A 23,189-nucleotide genomic window follows, 5' to 3' on the forward strand; every position below is an offset into this window, starting at 1 on the left:
CCCAGCCGCAGCTCCAGAGGGTGACGGCGATGACAAAGCCACCCTAAATCATCCCTAAACCCCACGAGGCCTCATCCCCAGCGGGATGGGGTTCAGAGCCCGGTGACTCCCAGCAGCTCCGTGTGACCGCGGCCGTTTTCCCGCGAAACCGCGGCTTTTTGGGAAAGGCCGATGACTGCAGCATCATGTGAGAGGCTGCAGCTCGCTCGGGGCTGCCTCTGCCACGGGAGGAAGCTGAAGGTTCTTTTCTCTCGGTCACGCTGGGCTGGCAGAGCTCCAGGGCTGAGCTCAGGGCTGGGGTTGCTGCCAGAGGCCGGGCCAGGCTAAAAAAGGGAATTTTCCCCACTGTGAGAAAGGGTTGGGGTGGGAGGCACGTGAGGGAGCTGCCCTGGGGTCACGGGCAACTTCGGGCTGGCTGAGGGTTAAATTTAGAAAATTATCTGCTGCAGGTTGGGGAAAAACAGGGAGAGGGAAAGAGGCAAAATTCCCGGAGGAGAGAGGCTTTGGAGAGAGCTGGGTACAGCCCTGCAGGAGCTGGCAGGGAGGTGGAGGGGCTGTTTACAGGGTGCCAGGATACAGGGAATGGCTTCCAAACTGGAACAGGGGCGATTTGGGTGGCATTTGGGAGGGGATTCCTGCCTGTGAGGGTGGGGAAGGGGCTGGGATGGGATTCCTGGAGAAGCTGAGGTCTTTGCTGGGGTTTGATGGTGAAACAAGTGCAGAGGAGGGGTCAGGCCCCGAACCCAGGGGCTCACCCCGCTTTGGATGAGGCCTCGTGGGGTTTAGGGACGATTTAGGGTGGCTTTGTCACCGCTGTCACCCTCTGGAGCTGCGGCAGGAATCAAAACAAAGCTGGGGAGGGAAAGTCACAGGACTGCGGGGATGGGTGGAGGAGGAAAAGCAGCAGCTGGGCCCTGGATCCCTGGAAATGCCCAGGGATGGAGCAACCTGGGACAGTGAAAAGTGTCCCCTTGCTCGTGGCAGGGGCTTGGAATTCCCCGCTGCAAATCCTAATTTGCATCCCTAATTGGACCAAAAAAGGGATAAACAACATTTCTGTGCTGCTGGGAAAAGCTGTGCTGGCACTTTGGCACTGCCTTGGAGCAGCCAGACCAGGATAAACCAGGAAAAACCGGGATAAACTGGGATAGGGATGACGGAGAGGTTCACCTGAGCTGGCCAGACCTGGCCCTGTGCAATCCCTGCCTAATTAGCATCTTCATTTAGCAGGTGAAATTAGGAGGAGCTCAGTGCCAGGACACTGAGGTGACACAGCTGATCCCGTTCTCCTCCTCCTCACTCATTCCAACTACTTTTAATCCAGTTTTTTGGTTTTTTTTTCCTTGTGAACCGTTCATTTCGATGTATTTTTATCTCAGATTTCACTATATTAAAGTCAACACCCACCCACCCAACCTGCTGCAAAACCATCTGCATTTAAGAGCTGAATTTAAAACTCCAGGTCAAAAATCCAACCCCCCAACCGCCTAAACTCGGGTTTTATTTGCCCCAAAATTTCACTTTCGAGCGCTTTTTTTGCAGCACTGAAGGAGCTCAACTTTGCCTCCAGTCCCTCAGTTGAGATTAATTAGTGCTGCTCCTACCTGGAGTCTCCCAGGGCTAAAAATAGAGGGAGGAGAGGCAGGATTTAGCAAGCTGTGAAAAAAATCGGGAATTTAGAATTCCAGTTTGGGAATTCAGCTGCTACTAGGGCTAAAATAAGGCAGCAGAAGGAGGAGTGAAGTCCTTGGCAGCGAGTGGCTCCTCCTCCTCCTCCTGTTCCACCTTCTCCTCCTCCTCATCCCAGTCCTTGCCTGGCACATGAGTCACGTTCCCTGAGGAACCCACTCATCCCAGTTTTCCTCTTCGGGTGTGAAAAGAGCAGGAAAAATGTTCTTTAATTCCAAGCGAGGTGGAGCCGAGCCCATGGCAGGTGCAGGAGGAGCCCACAGCATTCCCAGGCTCTCCCCAATCCCAAAAAAAAACCACGGGGAAAATCCCAAACCTGGCTCTGACCCCGCTCTGTCCCCACACCCTTGGGGACAAACAGGGCTGAGTCACCTGGGACACAATCCCAAATTCCCAAATTGCCAAATGGCACCGTGGGAGTCCGCAGGTGGGAAGCGGGGGATGAAACCAGGACAGGCCGAAGTCTGGGGATGGCAAGAGCCTTAAATGCAGATTTTGGTGAAAAAAGGGAATTTTTGGATGGGGCTGCAGGCACGAGGCACAGCTCTGGTGCCACGTGAGGAGGCTGTGCTGGCTGAGAGCTCCAGCAGCAGGAGAGGAGAGCAGAGGAGCAGAGCTCCAGGAGAGCTGGGGCTGGAAAACTGCACAGTCCTGATGGGGGATACTGGATAATATTGGATAATATTGATATTGGATATTGTTTATATTTGATAACTGCACAGTCCTGATGGGGGATACTGGATAACATTGGATAATATTGATATTGGATATTGTTTATATTTGATAACTGCACAGTCCTGATGGGTGACACTGGATAATATTGGATAATATTGATATTGGATATTGTTTATATTTGATAACTGCACAGTCCTGATGGGGGATACTGGATAACATTGGAATTGGATAATATTGGATATTGTTTATATTTGATAACTGCACAGTCCTGATGTGTGACTGGATAACGTTGGAATTGGATAATATTGGATAACTGGATAATATTGGATAATTGGATAATCCTGATATTTGATAATTGGATAATATTGGCATTGGATAATTGGATAATGTTTATATTTGATAACTGCACAGTCCTGATGGGTGATACTGGATAATGTAGATATTGGATAATATCGATATTGGATATTGTTTATATTTGATAACTGCACAGTCCTGATGTGTGATATTGGATAATATCGATATTGGACAATATTGGTATTGGATAATATTTGTATGGGATAATATTGATATTGGATAATGTTGGTATTGGATAATATCAATATTGGACAATATTGGATAATTTGGTAATGTTTGTATTTGATAACTGCACAGTCCTGATGTTTGATATTGGATAATATTTATATTTGATAATTGGATATTATTGATATTTGATAACTGGATAAAATTGATATGTGATAACTGGATAATACTGATATTTGATTATTGGATAATGCTGATATTTGATAATGCTGATTGATATTTGATAACTGGACAATGCTGATATTTGATAATTTGATAATACTGATATTTGATTATTGGATAATGATGATATTTGATAATTTGATAATGCTGGTATTTGGTAATTGGATGATATTGATATTTGATTATTGGATAATATTGATATGTGATAACTGGATAATATTGATACTTGATTATTGGATAAGCTGATATTTGATAATGCTGATATTTGATAACTGGACAATGCTGATATTTGATAATTTGATAATACTGATATTTGATTATTGGATAATGATGATATTTGATAATTTGATAATGCTGGTATTTGATTACTGGACAATGCTGATATTTGATTATTTAATAATGCTGATATTGGATAATTTGATAATGCTGGTATTTGATAACTGGACAATGCTGATATTGGATAATTTGATAATGCTGATATTGGATAATTTGCCCACCAGTCCTGACTCCTGGGACAGGATAGGCCAGGAGGTTCCTGGCCTGCCATCCTCACATCTGTCACTCCCCTGTCACCTCCTTCAGCAGCTCCAGCCCTGCTCCTGCACATTCCCAAAGCCCAGGTGGCTCCAAGCTGCCCTTGGACACTTCCAGGGATGCAGGGGCAGCCACAGCTGCTCTGGGAATCTCCAAAATCCTGAATTTGGGGCTGGGAACTGCGGCTGGAGCCGTTCCCAGCCTGCGATGCCTTTCCCAGATGTGCACCCAGATAAAAAACATTCCAACCCCTTTTCCCAGGGGCTGGGATCCCCCCTCTGTGGGAAAACTCAGCTCAAATTCCCCCAAAACCTGGGAAAACAAAGAGGTGTCAACTCTCTGAGGGAGGAAAATCAACATCCAGGAGGGAAGGAGCAAAGGATCAGGAACTGCAGCTTGCTCCGTGGGTTTGGAGAGCGAGGAGAAAGCCTGAGGCAAAAAACCCAAAAGTTTAAACCGATTAAAAATCAGTTTTTAAGTTTCAGGTTTCAGTTTTAAGTTGAAAACACCAGTTGAAAAATCAGTTTTCTGCTGCTGAGCTCAAGTGCAGGAGCTCGGGAGGAAGGAAAAGGTTTCTCACAAACCACAGATGTTTCGCTGCTGCTCAAAAACCCTTCCCAGGTTGTTGGGTTTTCCCTGAAAACTTGGGGTTTTCACCTAAATCCTTCATCGGTGATTTCACTTCCAAGAGCTGCAATTTCCTGAGCTTTTCCCAGCTTTTCTGTGGGTTCAGCAGCTCTTCCAGGCAGCAGTTTCCTATTTCCCCCAAAAAGGTTCAGCTGAACCACCCCAAAAGGAGCATTTTCTGCTTGGACAGCTCGGAACTTCTCAGAATTCTGACAAATCACCCAAACCCTGAGCTCAGAGAACACGAGACCCTGCCCTGCTGGGAAACCATCCCCAAAGCAATCCCAAATCCAGGGGGTTGGGGTTTGTAGGGGTGGGGAAGTTTTGGGGGGAGGTTTTTAGGGTAGGGAAGTTTTGGAGGGAGGTTTTTAGGGATGGGGATGTTTTGGGGGGAGGTTTTTAGGGATGGGGATGTTTTGGAGGGAGGTTTTTAGGAATGGGGAAGTTTTGGGGGGAGGTTTTTAGGGTAGGGAAGTTTTGGAGGGAGGTTTTTCTGGACGGGGATGTTTTGCAGGGAGGTTTTTAGGGATGGGGATGTTTTGGAGGGAGGTTTTTAGGGATGGGGATGTTTTGGGGGGAGGTTTTTAGGGATGGGGATGTTTTGGGGGGAGGTTTTTAGGGATGGGGATGTTTTGGGGGGAGGTTTTTAGGGATGGGGTTGTTTTGGGGGGAGGTTTTTAGGAATGGGGAAGTTTTGGGGGGAGGTTTTTAGGGATGGGGATGTTTTGGGGGGAGGTTTTTAGGGATGGGGATGTTTTGGAGGGAGGTTTTTAGGGAAGGGGATGTTTTGGGGGGATTGATGAGGATTTGCTCCTCGGTTTGGGGTGCAGACAAGGCAAACCCTGCCCAGCTGAGCCCCGCAGCTGGACTGGGATCCCTGGGGGTGTTTCTCAGGACAATCCTGGTGTTTATTGGGATGATCCTGGTGTTTCTCCAGCACTCCCAGGGAAAGGTCGGGTGACTCAGGCTGGAAAAGGCAGCACCGAGCAAACCCCGCTGATCCCTCTGTCCTGCCCACATCTCCCTAAAAACTCTCCCTGACAAACTCCAGGGGTTTTCCTCAGCTCCTGGAGCAGCAGGAAAGGGAATTTTCGGGTTGGAAAACCCGTGTGGGGGCTGTGGGGTTGAAGGTTTCTGGGCGTGCAGGTGCAGTGTGGGAGGGCAGGAAGGACAAACCCCAAAGTGAGTCAGCAGCGCTCGGCTGCTTCCTTATCTCCCATCTCCGAGCAGAAAGGGCAAAGCAGCAGCTGAGCTGAGCTGGAAAAGGGCTCCAGAACTGCTGGGAACTGCAGGGAGGGCTTGGATTTGGGATTTTCCTGCTGCCAGAGACAGGAGATGAGGGGAAGTTGGGGTGCAGCTGTGATTGAAGGTGGTGCCGTGAGCGTGGATGGAAAAATGGGGGCTGCAGCTCACCCCAAAACCAGAATTTCCAGCAGGAGATCATGGAATGACAGTCCCCACGGTGGGAAGGGAGGGTCCCACCCAGGAAAAGATGGAGTCACAGCTGCCACGCTGGGAAATGAGGGTCCCACCCTGCTCAAAGTCTCCCTCCTGGCTTTCCTTGGGGGAACTCCTCCTCTTCATCTTCCCCCACAAAAATGGGACAAGCAGCTCTCCTTCTCCTCATTCCCCCCCAAAAATGGGGCAAACACCTCTCCTTCTCCTCATCCTCTCCCAAAAATGGGGGAAGCAGCTCCTATCCTTCACATTCTCCCTCAAAAATGGGGCAAGCACCTCTCCTTCTCCTCATCCCCTCCCAAAAAATGGGGCAAGCACCTCTCCCTCTCCTCATTCCCCCTCAAAAATGGGGCAAGCACCTCCCCTTCTCCTCATTCCCCCCAAAAATGGGGCAAACACCTCTCCTTCACATTCCCCCCTAAGACAAGGGTGAAGATCCCAACCTTTCCCTTCCCTTTAATCCTTCAAGGATTAACTGTGCTCCTAAATAAACAACGCTCAGGAAAGCAGGAGGGATGATGCAATTTGAAAAAAGAAAAACAACACGACAGATTATTATTATTATTTTTTTTCTTTTAGGCAAGGAACAGAAGAGCAGAGCTGGTACTGACAGGCTGAGAGGCCACCACAAAGAAACCAGAGCAAACTCCTCACCCTGAGCCAGCAGCACCCCGAGCAGGGATTTCTGAACCGCCCTCCAAAGCAAATTCCCAGAAAATCACGTGGATTCGGGAGCAGGAGGCTTTCCAATGTTTTCCTGGCAGGGCTGAGGGCCAATTCCCAGCTCCTGGAGCAGCTGAGGAGCTCAGCCCTGAGCTCTTTGTGTGCTCTGAGGGGGCTGCAGCAGCTCCAGGCTGGGGCAGGAGAGGTTTTAGGGAGAGATTTTAGGGAGAGGTTTTAGGGAGAGATTTTAGGGAGAGGTTTTACAGAGAGGTTTTAGCCACAGGTGGATTTTAGGGATGGATTTTAGGGATAGAAGCAGGCTGGAAGGAGAATTCCTAGGAAATTCAGGATGGTGCAACAGCCAGAGCAGCACAAACAACTCTGCAGTCACGGGGGCTTGAAAGGCTCTTTGAATTTCTGTGTGCAAAAAGGACAGAGTGCAAATGCCACAGACTGCTCCAGAGCCTCTGGATCATCCCTGATGATCCATCCCCACCTCCTCCAGCCCCAGGAATGAGTCAGGCAGGCCCTGAGCAGGGCAACACCTCCGTGCAAGGCTGGGTCACTGCACCCTGCAGCTGATTTCTGCAGCTCGGAGAGCAAAAAAAAAAATGCCACGAATCCTGTGCAATCTGAATAGAAAATAGATATAAACCAGATTTAACAGCACCCAGCAGCAGCAGCAACAGGCACAGATGCCTGCAAGTTTTTTATCTGCCCAATTTTCTCTCCTCCCTGCACATCTGGGCAGCTGCTGAGGCCAAAACTCAGGGGAAGAAGAGAAGAATTAGGAAAAAAAAATCCCACCTCCAGCTGGAAGGCACCCAAAAGCCTGGCTGCACTTTGGGTCTGAAACAGCACCTGAAAAATGCCACGAATCCTGTGCAATCTGAATAGAAAATAGATATAAGCCAGATTTAACAGCACCCAGCAGCAGCAGCAACAGGCACAGATGCCTGCAAGTTTTTTATCTGCCCAGTTTTCTCTCCTCCCTGCACATCTGGGCAGCTGTTGAGGCCAGAACTCAGGCTGTGCCGATCAGGGGAAGAAGAAAAGAATTAGAAAAAAAAATCCCACCTCCAGCTGGAAGGCACCCAAAAGCCTGGCTGCACTTTGGGTCTGAAACAGCACCTTATTTAGACAATCTGAGGAATGTTTGGGAGGCTGCTCCGGCTGGGGATTTGCATAATGGGTGTCTGTCCGTGCTTACCTAAGAGCACAGGAATCCCGTCTGTCAGTCAGTCTAGACTGTGGGGTTGGATCCAGGGAATCTCCCAGCCAGGAATAACACGGGCAGCAGGGCAGGCTGCTGCCACCTGCTGATGGCAGCCGGGCGTTAGGCAGCAATTCTGATTTTTAGGGGGATTTTTTTGGGTTGGGGTTGTGGTGCAGAGCTCGGCTTGGGGTGAAGAGTGGGGGAAAATCCATCCTCATCCTCACCCTCATCCTCATCCTCATCCTCATCCTCATCCTCATCCTCCTGGGAAAGCCCCAGAGCTCCTGGTGGCCCTGCAGAGCCTCACCCCGCTCTGCTGGTGGCTCCAGTTTTAATTAAAGCGCCGGGAGCGCTTTGATGAAGGAATCTGCATTTAATAATGAGATTAAATCCAATTAATAAATATTAAAAGCGAAGCTCCACGAGCGCGGCCCGAGCGCGCCCTCTGCCGCCCGCACCGGGGAACTGCAGGCAAGGAAGATTTTTTCCTCCCAAAAAATTGGGATTTTAAGGGATTTTTCACCCAAAATGCACAAAATCAGCCAATTTCCATTTGCCAAAGCCTGGCTGCGACACACGGGGAAACGCAGAGCTCTGGAGTCACCTGGATCTCAGCTCCTCGGGTGACACAGGAGCAGCAACTGCTCATCATCATCATCATCATCATCATCATCATCACTCCAATGTCCTCCTGTCCCAAAGCCCCTGTGGGGAGCTCAAACCCCTCCCAAATGCAGGGAGGGCTCAGCCTCCTGCCCCTTGAATTACCCCTTGAAGGGTATTCCAAGAAAAACCCTGAGGAGGATCCAGCCCTGGGACAACACAGCCACAATTCCCAGCTCCGGGTTTGTCACCTCCAAAGAGCCCCAGAGAGCCCCAAACAGCCCCAAAGGGCCCCAAAGAGCCCTAAAGAGCCCCTAAGGGCCCCAAACAGGCCCAAACAATCTCAAACAGGCCCAAACAGCCCCAAACAGGCCCAAAGAGCCCCAAACGGCCCCAAACAGCCCCAAACAGGCCCAAACAGGCCCAAAGGGCCCTGAAGAGCCCCAAACAACCTCAAACAGGCCCAAAGAGCCCCAAACGGCCCCAAACAGGCCCAAATGGCCCCAAAGAGCCCCAAACAATCCCAAACAGGCCCAAAGAGCCCCAAACAATCCCAAACAGGCCCAAAGAGCCCCAAACGGCCCCAAATAACCCTAAACAGACCCAAACAAGCCCAAACAGCCCCAAAGAGCCCCTTCACGGAGTTTCCCATGAACAGCAGCTCCCACACAGCCCCAGGTCCCCTCTGGAATGCTCCCTAATTAATGAGGTAATTGTAGCACATAATGAGACCCCATAACGAGCAGCACCCACAGTCAGCACTTCAGAATCCAAATTCAGTCCAAACCCATTCCAAACCCATTCCAAACCCATTCCAAACCCATCCCAAATCCATCCCAAATTCAGTCCAAACCCATCCCAAATTCAGGCCAAACCCATTCCAAAACCATTCCAAATTCATCCAAACCCATTCCAAATTCAGCCAAACCAATCCCAAAACCATTCCAAATTCAGTCCAAACCCATCCCAAATTCAGTCCAAACCCATTCCAAACCCATTCCAAATTCATTCCAAATTCAGTCCAAACCCATCCCAAATTCAGTCCAAACCCATCCCAAATTCAGGCCAAACCCATTCCAAATTCATCCAAACCCATTCCAAACCCATTCCAAATTCATCCAAACCCATTCCAAACCCATCCCAAATTCAGCCAAACCCATTCCAAACCCATTCCAAATTCATTCCAAATTCAGTCCAAACCCATTCCAAACCCATTCCAAACCCATCCCAAATTCAGTCCAAACCCACCCCAAATTCAACCAAACCCATTCCAAATTCATCCAAACCCATCCCAAATTCAGCCAAACCTATTCCAAATTCAGCCAAACCCATTCCAAACCCATCCCAAATTCAGTCCAAATTCAGTCCAAACCCATTCCAAACCCATCCCAAATTCAGCCAAACCCATTCCAAACCCATTCCAAACCCATTCCCAACTCCTCCTCCAGACCGTTTTCCAGATAAAATGAAGCAATTAAGGGCAAATTAATCACTAAGGGGACCAATCAAGAGGTCTCTGCTCACCTTCCTACTGCAGAGCAGCCTCGTTCTCCGTGCGGATCCCTCGATTTTTGTGGATTCCTCGACGGCTCCTGCCAAGGAAAACGGGAATTCAGATCCGTCAGCTCGAGCAGATGGAGCCGTGTTATTAATGGAATTGTAATTTGGGATATTTACTCCATCATGATTTAATCAGCCTCGGTGAGGAACATCCCTGCTCTGATCAATACCCAATCATTGACTGGAAAATCAGGGCTGGTGTTTATTGATCAATAATCAGAATAACGACAGGGAAGCTGTGGAATTTCCCTTGGTTTTTATAAATCACGGCCTGGGCGAGGACTCGGGGAAATGTTTGGGTCTAAATTGCATTTTTTTATGGGGGAAAGCAGGGAGGGAGAGGGGTTTGCCCCATTTTTGGGGGGGGAAATGGAGGAAAAGGAGTTTGCATCATTTTCGAGGGGAATGAGGAGCTGGAAAGGTGCTTGCCTGCCTCATTTTTTTGGAGGGAATGTTAAAAATAGGAAACGTTTCCCCATTTTAGGGGGGAATGAGGAGAGGGAGAAATGTTTGCACCTTTTTTTGGGGGAGAATATGACAAAGAGGAGGAATTTCCCCCATTTCAGAGGAGAATATGAAGAAGAGGAGGAATTTCCCCAATTTGAGAGGGAATATGGAGAAGAGGAGGAGTTTGCCCCATTTTTGAGAGGGAATGATGGGAGGCAGAGGTGTTTCCCCCATTTTTGGGGGGGAATATGAAGAAGAGGAGGAATTTCCCCCATTTCAGAGGAGAATATGAAGAAGATGAGGAGTTTCCCCCCTTTCAGAGAAGAATATGAAGAAGAGGAGGAGTTTGCCCCATTTTTGAGAAGGAATGATGTGAGGCAGAGATGTTTCCTCCATTTTTTGGGGGGGAATATGAAGAAGAGGAGGAATTTCCCCCATTTCAGAGGAGAATATGAAGAAGAGGAGGAGTTTCCATCATTTTTAGGGGGAATATGGAAAAGAGGAGGAGTTTGCTCCATTTTTGAGAGGGAATGATGGGAGGCAGAGCTGTTTCCCCCATTTTTGGGGGGGAATATGAATTAGAGGAGGACTTTGCATCATTTTTTTTGGGGGGGTATGGAGAAGAAGAGGAGTTTGCATCATTTTTTAGGGGGAATATGAAGAAGAGGAGGAATTTCCCCCATTTCAGAGAAGAATATGAAGAAAAGGAGGAGTTTGCCCCATTTTTGAGAAGGAATGATGTGAGGCAGAGATGTTTCCTCCATTTTTTGGGGGGGAATATGAAGAAGAGGAGGAGTTTCCATCATTTTTTAGGGGGAATAGGAAGAAGAGGAGGAGTTTCCATCATTTTTTAGGGGGAATAGGAAGAAGAGGAGGAGTTTCCATCATTTTTTAGGGGGAATATGAAGAAGAGGAGGAGTTTCCATCATTTTTTAGGGGGAATATGAAGAAGAGGAGGAGTTTCCATCATTTTTTTAGGGGGAATATGGAAAAGAGGAGGAGTTTGCCCCATTTTTGAGAGGGAATGATGGGAGGCAGAGGTGTTTCCCCCATTTTTGGGGGGAAATATGAAGAAGAGGTGTTTCCCCCATTTCAGAGAAGCACATGAAGAGGAGGAGTTTGCCCCATTTCAGAAGAGAATAATAGTAAGAGGATTTTGCATCGTTTTTTGGGGGGGAATATGAAAAAAGAAGCAGCATTTACACCATTCCAGGGACGGTTAGAGAGCATTTCAGCACAGAAAGCTCAGCCTGCCCTGGCTGAGCACATCCTGGAAGGTTGAATTTCCAAGAAAACCTCAGTCCCAGGCTGCAGGAACGAGCTGCCCTTGGGAGAGCTCCCAAAACTCCCCCCCCGAGAACCCCTCGTGCCTCACGTCCCCTTCCCAGTAACACATTGCTCAACCCAGCTGAAGTCAGAGCAGGAGCCAGGGAGGGATGAATTCCAAGAATCCATCGGAGCTGAAATCCAGCCCTGCTTGTTTTCCTCGTTCGCTGGCTGAACACAAACAGGTTTTTTTTTGTTTTGGTTTGGTTTGGTTTTTCTCAAGGAGTCAAACCCACGTCAGTGATTCTGGGCTGGGGTTCAGGCCAGGGCTCCTTTCACCTCTTCCTTCTGCAGATTGCAGCAGATTCGGGGATGAGGAACAGCCAAAAAAAGCAGTTTAAACTTGTTTTGGTTTGGTTTTTAACAAAGATTTTTACAGGTTTCACATTCCAGGGCCAGCTCTCTGTAGTAATGAGGTGAGGGCAGGGAAAAAAGGCTGAATTTGGGGCAGGTCAGGAGAGCAAAAAGGAATTGGGGATAAAGGCACAAACACCTGAAACGGCTCCAGGTTTGGAACTGGCCTTGGAATGGGCAACCCCTGAGGCTCAGGGAATCCTGGAATGGTTTGGGCTGGAAGCAGCTCAAATCCCACCCAGTTCCACCTTTCCCACTGCCCCAGGCTGCTCCAAGCCTCTGGAATTGGGCACTTCCAGCCATTCCCACTGCTCCAGGGAGGTGCCTGGATTCTGGGGAGGCTTTCGCTGGATTTGGGATGGGGGGGGATGGAGAAAAGCACCTGGATCATCAGGATCACTCCTCCTTCCTGCTGGAGCAGTCCTGATTCCCTCCAGAACCCTGCAATTGACCCAAGGGACTGAAATTCCAGGGAATTCCAGGGAATTCATCCACACAGCGCAGCTGATAAACAAACAGGGGCATGAGCAGGACGTGGGGCTGACACCCTGGGAGGTTCCACGGGCCGGGAAGGCCACCAGGAATTTTGGGAGCAGAGCCAACCTTCAGCTGCCATCCTGACTTCAGAGGGATTTTCCAAGGGCAAACCATTCCATGGAGGTGGAGCTGCTGCAGGAATCAGCTCCACACAAACCACCCCAAACCCAACCACCCCAAACCCAACCACCCCAAACCCATTCCAGACCCATTCCAGACCCATTCCAGACCCCTCAGCCAGGCTGTTTTCCCAGGTAAAAGGAACCATTAATGGCAGATTAATCAGTAATGAGAATTCCCTGCCCTTCAGACCAAGCAGCTGAGAGCCTGCAGCGACAGCACAACGTGTGCCTTATTTCTGTCGCTTTTCCCTGGAATTTTGGGCTGCTTTGGCTTTCTCCTTTTGTGCTTTCCTTTCCTGCACTAAAAATGGTTGAATTTCAGGTTTAGAGCTGCTCTCAGAGCCCTGCAGAGACCCCACGGGGACCTGGCAGCAGCTACACCACAACCAAAGGGAAAAACAAGCCCGGAGCTTTGCAGAGGGACAGGATCCCATCTCGGGGTGGTTGTTTACAGCCCTGCAGGATCCCTGCTCCGGGAGGGAAAACAAGGCTGACCTCAGCTGGAATAAACTCTGCCCCCTCCTTCCTCCCAGCCCCGTCCTGGTGCAAAGGTTTGGAACTTGATATTCCACAGGCTCCTGTTTACAGACACCGGAGTGGCCCTGCTGTGCTGCCAGCCCAGCTGGGGACACACTGGGGACACCCCAGGGACACTGAGGCTTCCCTGTGCCCCAGACACTGCCATTCCCTCCGGGAAACGTCCCCTGGCTCGGGGCCTGGAGGGCTTGGGAAGGCTCTGCCCCCTCCCCACAACTGGCAACTCCTGCTGGGAATGTCACTGGGGCAAAATCCTGCCTGCTCCAGGTTTCCCAGCCTGTATCTGGGTTTTATTGCCTGTAACCAGGTTTTCCTGCCTGTAACCAGATTTCCCTGCCTGTATCCATGTTTTCCTCCCTGTATCCAGGTTTCTCTCCCTCTATCCAGGTTCTCCTGCCTCTACCCAAGTTTTCCTGCCTGTATCCAGGTTTCCCAGCCTGTATCCAAGTTTTCCTGCCTCTATCCAGGTTACCCAGCCTCTATCCAGGTTTCCCAGCCTGTATCCAGGTTTCCCAGCCTCTATCCAGGTTTCCCAGCCTCTATCCAGGTTTCCCTGGCTCTATCCAGGTTTCCCTGGCTCTATCCAGGTTTCCCTGCCTGTATCCAAGTTTCCCTGGCTCTATCCAGGTTTTCCTGACTGTATCCAGGTTTCCCAGCCTGTATCCAGGTTTCCCAGCCTGTATCCAGGTTTTCCTGGCTGTATCCAGGTTTCCCAGCCTGTATCCAGGTTTTCCTGGCTGTATCCAGGTTTCCCTGCCTCTATCCAGGTTTCCCAGCCTGTATCCAGGTTTTCCTGGCTGTATCCAGGTTTTCCTGCCTGTATCCAGGTTTTCCTGGCCTTCTTTCTTTGCCTGACCCTGCCGAGGCAGAACCATCCCTTTCAGAGATGCCTCAGAGCGGGGTGTGGGCAGCAGGAAGGGGAATTCCTTCCCCAATTCTCTGGAAGCACCAACAGTTGGGAATGTGAAGCATCCTGGAGGATCAGAGCCAGGAAGGAAACCGGATCCTGCAGCCCAGCCCACCAGAATTCCCCCCTGGAGCCAGGAATGCCGGGGGAAGGAGCAGGAGCCTTCCCAGGAGGAGCTCCCAGCTCAGCAGCAGCAATTCTGTGCTGCAGGAATTCCATGTCCCTGGAATTCTGTGCTGCTGGAACTCTGTGCCCCTGGAACTCTGTGCTGAAGGAATTCTGTGCCCCTGGAACTCTGTGCCCCTGGAATTTTGTGCTGCAGGAATTCCGTGCCCCTGGAACTCTGTGCTGAAGGAATTTTGTGCTGCAGGAATTCTCTAGCCCCTGGAATTCTGTGCTGCAGGAATTCTCCAGCCCCTGGAATTCTGTGCTGCAGGAATTCTGTGCCCCTGGAACTCTGTGCCCCTGGAACTCTGTGCTGCAGGAATTCTCCAGCCCCTGGAATTCTGTGCTGAAGGAATTCTGTGCTGCAGGAATTCTGTGCTGCAGGAATTCTGTGCCCCTGGAACTCTGTGCTGCTGGAATTCTGTGCTGCAGGAATTCTCCAGCCCCTGGAATTCTGTGCTGCAGGAATTCTGTGCCCCTGGAACTCTGTGCCCCTGGAATTTTGTGCTGCAGGAATTCTGTGCTGCAGGAATTCTGTGTCCCTGGAACTCTGTGCTGCAGGGCTTCTGTGCTGCTGGAATTCTGTGCCCCCGGAATTCCAAGTCCCTGGAACTCTGTGCTGCAGGAATTCTGTGCCCCTGGAATTCTTGCTGCAGGAATTCCATGTCCCTGGAACTCTGTGCTGCAGGAATTCTGTGCTGAAGGAATTCTGTGCCCCTGGAATTCTGTGCTGCAGGAATTCTGTGCCCCTGGAATTCTGTGCCCCTGGAATTCCAAGTCCCTGGAACTCTGTGCCCCTGGAATTCCAAGTCCCTGGAACTCTGTGCCCCTGGAATTCCAAGTCCCTGGAACTCTGTGCTGCAGGAATTCTCCAGCCCCTGGAATTCTGTGCCCCTGGAATTCTCCAGCCCCTGGAATTCTGTGCCCCTGGAACTCTCCAGCCCCTGGGTGTCTCTCTGCACGCTCAGCTCCCCCCAGGATTAAATCCCCTCCGTGCAGCAGCAGCACAGGCTCCATTCTGCCCCTCTGTGCTCCAGCACTATCCCCAGATCCAGCTCCAGAGCCAGACTGCTCACATCCCTAAAAATATCCCCCTATAAATAGCAAATTATCCAACAATGGCACCAGGGCAACCACCCCAAAACATCCAGGGCAGAGCCTCAAACGTGAACTTTTCCCTGGGAGCTCCTCCAAGGGATGAGCAGATCCTTCTTTCCCTGTGCCCTTTTCCAGCTGGGTTTTTTGGGGTTTTTTTTTTTGGAACAGCTGCTGCAGCCAGCACTCATTTGCTGTTGGAAGTTCATTGGGAAGTCTGTGCTGGCAGCTGGCTCTGGAAGATTTTTTTGAAGTCCTAAAAAGGGAAGAATTGGAGGAGAGGGAAGCAAAAAGGGTCTGCAGGATTCAAACCCCCAGGGGTCTGAGCTCAGGAAATTGAGCACAGGACCTAAGTGACCACATCTGGCATTTTAAAATCTTTCCAAAAGCCAATCCTGCCCCTGGGAGGCTCAGGAATTTTGGGATTTCACACACCTGTGCACAGGTGGATCTGTGGGGAGGGGAAAGGTGAAATTCCAGACCAGGGGAAACAAAGCAGGTTAATGGAGTTAAAATGTGGAACATTTCCCCACCTGGGATATTCCAAGGGATTTTTCCAACCCCCTCAGGCATTCCTGCCCAGGAATTGCTTTTCCCTTGAGCAAAAGAGGGAAATAAGTTTAAAATAAACCCTGCAGACAGCAGCATTCCAGCAGCAGGAGCTCATTCCTCACAGGAAGCCATTCCTCAGGAAATGTTTGGGGATTCTGCTGGGCAGAATCTCCTCAAACCCCTCCAGAGTTTCAGGGATCCTCAGGACAAGGGGCCACGGAAACAAAAACCAGCTCATTTCAGAGCTATTTTTAAAAGAGTTTTTGCTTCTGGGATGCCAATTTCCAGGAGTTGTTTGGAAAATGAGGTTTTAAAAATGTCCCCATGCTAATGGAACAAACTGTGCTGGAGCAGCAGCTCCTCCTGCTCGGGGTACTCCAGGGATGGCTTTGACTTTCCAGCTTCCTTTCATCCAAAAAAAAAAATTTAAAAATCACCTTTTCCTCCTTTTAGAGGGCAAAATAGCAACAACAACAAATTAACTTTGTATTTGAATCCTCCAGTTTTAGGAAACGCCTGCAGCTGTTGCAAGCAGATCAAACCAGGGACAATCCCCTTCCCTGCTCCTGAGGTTTAATGGAATTATTGAATTATTTCAGCCCAAAGCCTCTGCCAGGATCCAAAGGGGATCTTTTCTATCTCTGACAACATCCTAAAACCAGCAGGAATTTTAAAATCCACACCAGAAACATCCCCAAAATGGCAGGGATTTTAAAATCCACATCAAGAATATCCCAAAAATGGCAGAAATTTTGAAATGCACACCAAGAACATCCCAGAAACAGCAGGAATTTTAAAATCCACAGTAAGAACATTCCCAAAAATGGCAGAATTTTAAAATCCACACCAAGAACATCCCAAAAATGGCAGGAACTTTGAAATGCACACCAGAAACATTCCCAAAAACAGCAGGAATTTTAAAATCCACACCAAGAACATCCCAAAAACGGCAGGAATTTTAAAATCCAGACCAGAAACATCCCAAAACCAGCAGGAATTTTAAAACCCACAGCAAGAACATCCCAAAACTGGCAGGAATTTTGAAGTGCACACCAACAGCTGTGTGGAAGGGGAAGAGGAGGTGAAAGAGGATCCGGCTGAGGGGAATTCCTGGCGCTGGAAATACCAGATGGGATGCTGAGGTTTGGGATTCCTGGAGTGCTGCTGGAAAAGCCAGCAGGAATCTGCTTTGCAGTGTTCTCAGAGCAGCTGAAGGCTGCAGGGTTATTCCATAGGTTGCTCCAACAATTTGGGAATTTCTCCAGTAAAATATTAAGTTGTTTAAAATCCCTAAAAACAATCCTGATAAACCAGCCCTGCTTCCAAAACACTCCCCAGGGAGGGGATATTCCCCTTTTTCCTCCCAAGTTCACCACAGAAAACAGGAGAAAATTCCAGAGGAAGGATTTGGAAGCAAGGTTTGGGTTTAAATGTGGCTGTTTCACCTCAGAGCAACTTCTGAGGTTGTTTCAATGTGGTTTGTGTTACACAAGTGCCCTCAATCTTCCAGGATCAGCAATTTTATCCAGGCAATTAGTGAAAAAAATTAAATGTCTTAATGATCCCTGGGAAATGGGATCCATCAGTGACTCCCGAGCCAGGGCAGCTCCATTTCTGCAGGACAGAAATCCCCAAAAAAGGGGATTCGTGTCACTTCAGGAATGGGGGGAGAACTGAGAGCATGAAAAGCTGCTCCTAAAAATCACAAAGGTGTGTGAGAGTCTTAATTGGCACCACAAAGAGATTAAAAAAGGGGGAAAAAATCATTGAGGCTGGAAAAGAGCTCTGGGATCACCGAGTCCAGGCTGTGCCTGACCCCCACCTCCAGGGATGGGGACCCCAAACCTCCCTGGGCAGCTCTTCCCAAGGTTTAACAGCCCCTTCCAGGAGGAAATTCCTGCTGCTGTCCCACCTGGAGCTGCTCCCTCCTGTCCTGGTGTCCCCTGGGAGCAGAGCCACTCCTGTTGGGGACTTGTGGACGTTGGGAATGTCCCCCTGACCCTGCTTTTCTCCAGGCTGAGACCCTTCCCAGCCCCCTCAGGAATTCTCCAGCCCTTTCCCAACTCCCTCAGGAATTCTCCAGCCCCTGGAATTCCCAGCTCTCTCAGGAATTCTCCAGCCCTTTCCCAGCTCTCTCAGGGATTCTCCAGCCCTTTCCCAGCTCTCTCAGGGATTCTCCAGCCCCTTCCCAGCTCTCTCAGGGATTCTCCAGCCCCTTCCCAGATCTCTCAGGAATTCTCCAGCCCTCTTCCATCTCCCTCAGGAATTCTCCAGCCCCTTCCCAGCTCTCTCAGGGATTCTCCAGCCCCTTCCCAGCTCTCTCAGGGATTCTCCAGCCCCTTCCCTGGCCTGGCTCCAGCCCCTGGGTGTCTCTCTGCACGCTCAGCTCCCCCCAGGATTAAATCCCCTCCGTGCAGCAGCAGCACAGGCTCCATTCTGCCCCTCTGTGCTCCAGCACTATCCCCAGATCCAGCTCCAGAGCCAGACTGCTCACATCCCTAAAAATATCCCCCTATAAATAGCAAATTATCCAACAATGGCACCAGGGCAACCACCCCAAAACATCCCAGGGCAGAGCTTCAAATCCTCCTGTCAGGTCCCTCCTGAGCAGCCAGGGCTGGAGAAATGTAAGAATTTATGAACAAAGATTTGCTGTGAGCTGAGCACAAATATTTCCCACAAGAAATCCCAACAAGAACCTCCCCGAGTTTTCCTCTTTCGGTTTTGCCCTGTTTTTCCTCCTGGTTTGGATGAAACCTGGGACTCACGGGGACCCCACATCCATCCCCTCCTGGAGGACACCCCAAGTGCACGAATCAGGGCAAAAGGGACAGGGAAAAGACATTTTTGGGTTTTGTTTTTAGGAAAGTGAGGCAAGACGAAGAGCTGCCAGGGATGGAGGGAAAGGACCAGCGGTCACATGAGGATGTCCAGCCCCCAAAGCAGCTGCTAATGAGTGTCTCAGTTAATTACTCGGCTCCCAGGGATGAGGAGCTCGGGGCTGGCAGCTCGTCCACGGCTCCACTGCCAGGGACACAGTGCCCTCTCTTGGAGACTCCAAATGCAGCCCAAAGCCGGGACTGAGGACAAAAACCCCGCTGGAATCTCCTACAAAATGATTTCTGCCCAAGAAACAACTCTGGCCTGGCTGGGTATTCCTTGGAGGAACAGGGGAACACCTCTGGAGCTGCTCCCGAGGCAGGTCAGTGACTCGTGACCTTGATTAACCTTTGGATCTTCTTTTAAATCTTTTTTAAAATCTTAAATCTTTTTTTAAATTAAGATTTTTTTTTAAGATGGAGAATATTGAAACACCTAAAGGTCACGGAGGGGTTTGGGGTGGAAGGGAGCTGAAGGATCAGCCAGTTCCAGGAAAATAAATGGAATTTTTTTTATGAAGAATCATTCCAATTAAAAGCAGCAGCTCCATGTCAGATGTCTGTGTGTCCCCAGGGCACACAGAAATCTTATTTGGATCTTCTTATCAAAACTCGGATCTTTTCTTAAAATTAAGAATTTTTAAGATGGAGAATATTGAAACACCTAAAGAGTGGTGACACTGTGGTGTCACAGAGGGGTCTGAGGTGGAAGGGAGCTGAAGGATCAGCCAGCTCCAGGAAAATAAATGGAATTGTTGCATGAAGAATCCTTCTGGTTAGAGGCAGCAGCTCCAGATGTCTCTGTGTGTCCCCAGGGCCTGGTCACCACCTCTCAGTGGAGGGACAGTCCCCACTGCCCACCTGGCCCAGGTGACCATGGACAGTGTCATGCCAAGGCCAGGCCGGAGGGGCTTGGAGCACCCTGGGATGGTGGAAAGGAAGGGACTGCATGGGCTTTAGGATCCTTCCCACCCAAATTCCAGGTGGGAAATGCCCCGATTTGGGGCTCAGGAGGTGTTTGGGTGTCTGTGGGTGCTGCTGGCACCTACCTGGGCAGGTGTCCCCACCTCCTCTGGCACACAGGGCACTCGTCGCAGGGGGGAAAGGACAAATCTCCTAAAATAAAAAAATATTGACAGAATTTTCAGCAATTAAAGGGATCCTGCAGGGAATTCCAGCTCCTCTCAACACCAGGTTTGAGCCCACCAGCTGAAGCACCTCACACCTCTTCCCCATCTCCATCATCCCATTTTTTCCCTGTGTTTTCCCCGTGTTTTCCCTGCTGGAATCCAGCCCATTGCTGAACTATTTAAAGCACCTCACACCTTTTCCCCCATTTCCAGCAGCCCATTTTTTCCCTGTGTTTTCCCTGTTTTCTGCCTGCTGGAATCCAGCCCACTCCAAATCGATTTAAATCCACCCAGCCACGCGAGGAGTGTGTCCTTTGGGGTGGTTTATTTACATCTCAATATGTTCAGCACCTGCCTTTGAGATTTTTTTTTGAGGGGGAGATGAAATCCTAAAAGTCCTCACAGGAGAGGTCTAGTGAGGATGATGCAGGTGGCACTTGAGGCTTTCTCCACGCTCATCCGTGGAATCTGGCATAAAAACCCCCAATTTCTACCAGCTTAGACCTGGCTTTGAACACATCGATTCCAAAAGAGAATTTTTTGGTGGGGGGGAAGCCTGGCAGCTCCCAGGCTGTGCAACAACACATCAGAGTCTGAAGATGGCTCCATTGGAATGAGGGATGCCATTCATCCATCCACCATCCCTTCATCTGTCCATCCATCCATCCATCCATCCATCATCCATCCATCAATCCATCCATCCATCATCCCTTCATCTCTCCATTATCCATCCATCCATCCATCTCTCCATGGATCCATCTCGCCATAGATCCATCCATGGATCCATCCATCATCCATCCATCCCTCCCTCCATCCTCGTGTCCATCCATCCATCCAACCATCCCTCCATCATCCATCCCTCCATCATCCATCCCCCCATCTCTGTGTCTGTCCATCCATCCATCCTCCATCATCAATCTCTGTGTCCATCCATCCATCCCTGTGTCCATCCATCCATCATTCCATCCATCATCCATCCCTGTGTCCGTCCATCCATCCATCCATCATCCATCCATCATCCATCCCCGTGTCCATCCATCATCCATCATCCATCATCCATCCATCATCCATCCCCGTGTCCATCCATCATCCATCATCCATCCATCATCCATCCCCGTGTCCATCCATCATCCATCCATCCATCCATCATCCATCCCTGTGTCCATCCATCATCCATCCATCCATCATCCATCCCCGTGTCCATCCATCATCCATCCATCATCCATCCCCGTGTCCATCCATCATCCATCCATCCATCCATCCATCCATCATCCATCCCCGTGTCCATCCATCATCCATCCATCCATCCATCATCCATCCCCGTGTCCATCCATCATCCATCCATCCATCCATCCATCATCCATCCCTGTGTCCATCCATCATCCATCCATCCATCCATCCATCATCCATCCCTGTGTCCATCCATCATCCATCCATCCATCCATCCATCCATCCATCCATCATCCATCCCTGTGTCCATCCCACCTCCCAGCCAACTGGAGAAACAATTCCCAGCTCTCTGCCCCAGCCCCAGGGGATTTGGCCCAGCCGAAGGAGCAGCCCCATCCCCGACACTCCCGAGGCTGCCAGAGGGGAGTTCCAACAAAAGAAACCAGGGAGAAATAACCCGGGCGACTCTTGGAAGTGAAAGACAAGGAGAGGGACAAAGATCTCGGGAAAGAAAGGGAAGAGGAAGGCAGAGCTGCAGCATTTCATCTTCTGATCCTCCCCACAACGAGCCAATTAAAAAGCCCACACACTAAATTAATTCCAGTTCCAGGGGAGCTGCAAATACAGAGCCACTATTTAGGTTAGGGAAAATTGCTGCATTCTGCTCCTTTGTCAGGTGGCACAGAATGACATCTGCAAAAGGGAAAGAAAAAAAGAAAAAAGAGCAGAGTTTGGGCCCCAGCACAGCAGAAGCCAAGGAAAAGGAGGGAATTCAGGGAAGGGGTTGAGGATCCGAGGAGCCTCATCCCCACGGACGCGGGGCACAGACCTGTGCAAAGATTCCAGTGTTCTCCCCACAGCCCGGCTGCCTCCCACCTCTCACACCTCATCAGTTCCTGGCTGTGTTTGGAACAAGTGGCTCTGCTTCCCTGCACACCTCCCAGTGTTTAACTTAGCCCTCGGAAAACGCCTCTGATAAAACCCAGCCCTGCTCCAGGGTAAACATCCCAGCCAGGTTTGTGCTCCCATCCTGCCCCTGGGACTCTGGGATTCAATTCCTCAGCACTTCCAGCAGAGAATCCCTCTGTTCCGGGCAGAGAAAGCCCCGATTCCCGCTGGAATTTTAAGGGAATAAACCCCCCGGGGAGCAGAGAATACAAATCATTATCCCAGGATGACAAAAACCAAGCAGGGGAGCAGGGCTGGAGCTGCGGGAGGCCTCGGGGCAGTGCCAGGCTCAGCTCTCCAGAGGGAACTGCTCCCTGTGTAATCATTAACAGCAAATCCCGGCCCAGATCAAAGGCAGGGAGCAGCACCTGGAGCAGGGATGCCCGGGGAGCCAGGCACGGCCCAGGCAGCAGGAAGCTCAGGGTGTTTGCCTGTCCCTGTGGTGGCTCTGCCCTGGGGACAGCAGGGAGCAGCGGCGATGGCAACTGGGGAAACCCATCCATTCATCTGGGAGCTGGGAAAACTCATCAATTTATCTGGGAATTGGGAAACCCATCCATTTATCTGGGAACTGGGAAAACTCATCTGGTTGTTTGGGAATTGGGAAAACCCATCCATTTATTTGGGAATTGGGAAAACCCATCCGTTTATCTGGGAGCTGGGAAACCCATCCATTTATTTGGGAATTGGGAAACCCATCCATTTATCTGGGAGCTGGGAAACCCATCCATTTATTTGGGAACTGGGAAAACTCATCTGGTTGTTTGGGAATTGGGAAAACCCATCCATTTATTTGGGAATTGGGAAAACCCATCCATTTATCTGGGAGCTGGGAAACCCATCCATTTATTTGGGAATTGGGAAACCCATCCATTTATCTGGGAACTGGGAAAATTCATCCATTTATTTGGGAATTGGGCAAACCCATCCATTTATTTGGGAACTGGGAAAATTCATCCATTGATTTGGGAATTGGGGAAACTCTTCCATTTGTTGGAAATTTGGAAACTCATCCATTTGTTTGGGAACTGGGGAACCCATCCCAGGCCCTGGACCCAGCTGGCAGCAGGAGCTCCGTGCCAGGGATGCCCCTGCAGAGCCCCGTGGTGCCACCAGGATCCGCTGGGGACAAGGACAAAACCCCCAGGATGGGCACAGGGAGGGGCAGAGCTGGCCCCACACACACAGAAATAATTCAGGAAAAGGAGTTGGGATCACGGGAAACCCGGTGGGAGCTCAGTGGAGTCTGAGGGA

General features: G+C 50.0%; 1 protein-coding gene across 2 annotated transcripts in view; it reads right to left on the reverse strand.

Annotated features, from left to right (window-relative positions):
* Positions 1 to 19,823, reverse strand: part of GNG7 (G protein subunit gamma 7) — a 29,292-nt gene extending 9,469 nt beyond the window's left edge. The window contains exons 1-2 of one of the 2 annotated variants that reach the window (XM_038163957.1): positions 19,737 to 19,823; positions 9,731 to 9,798 (exon numbers count right to left, since the gene is read on the reverse strand). The gene's annotated coding sequence lies outside the window, so the exon portion shown is untranslated. The remainder of the gene's footprint in view (positions 1 to 9,730; positions 9,799 to 19,736) is intronic. The other variant, XM_038163958.1, reaches the window with a different exon arrangement.
* Between the last annotated feature and the right edge of the window lie 3,366 nt (positions 19,824 to 23,189).

Source organism: Motacilla alba, chromosome 28 (assembly GCF_015832195.1).
Source record: "Motacilla alba alba isolate MOTALB_02 chromosome 28, Motacilla_alba_V1.0_pri, whole genome shotgun sequence".
In the NCBI taxonomy this organism is placed as follows: domain Eukaryota; kingdom Metazoa; phylum Chordata; class Aves; order Passeriformes; family Motacillidae; genus Motacilla; species Motacilla alba.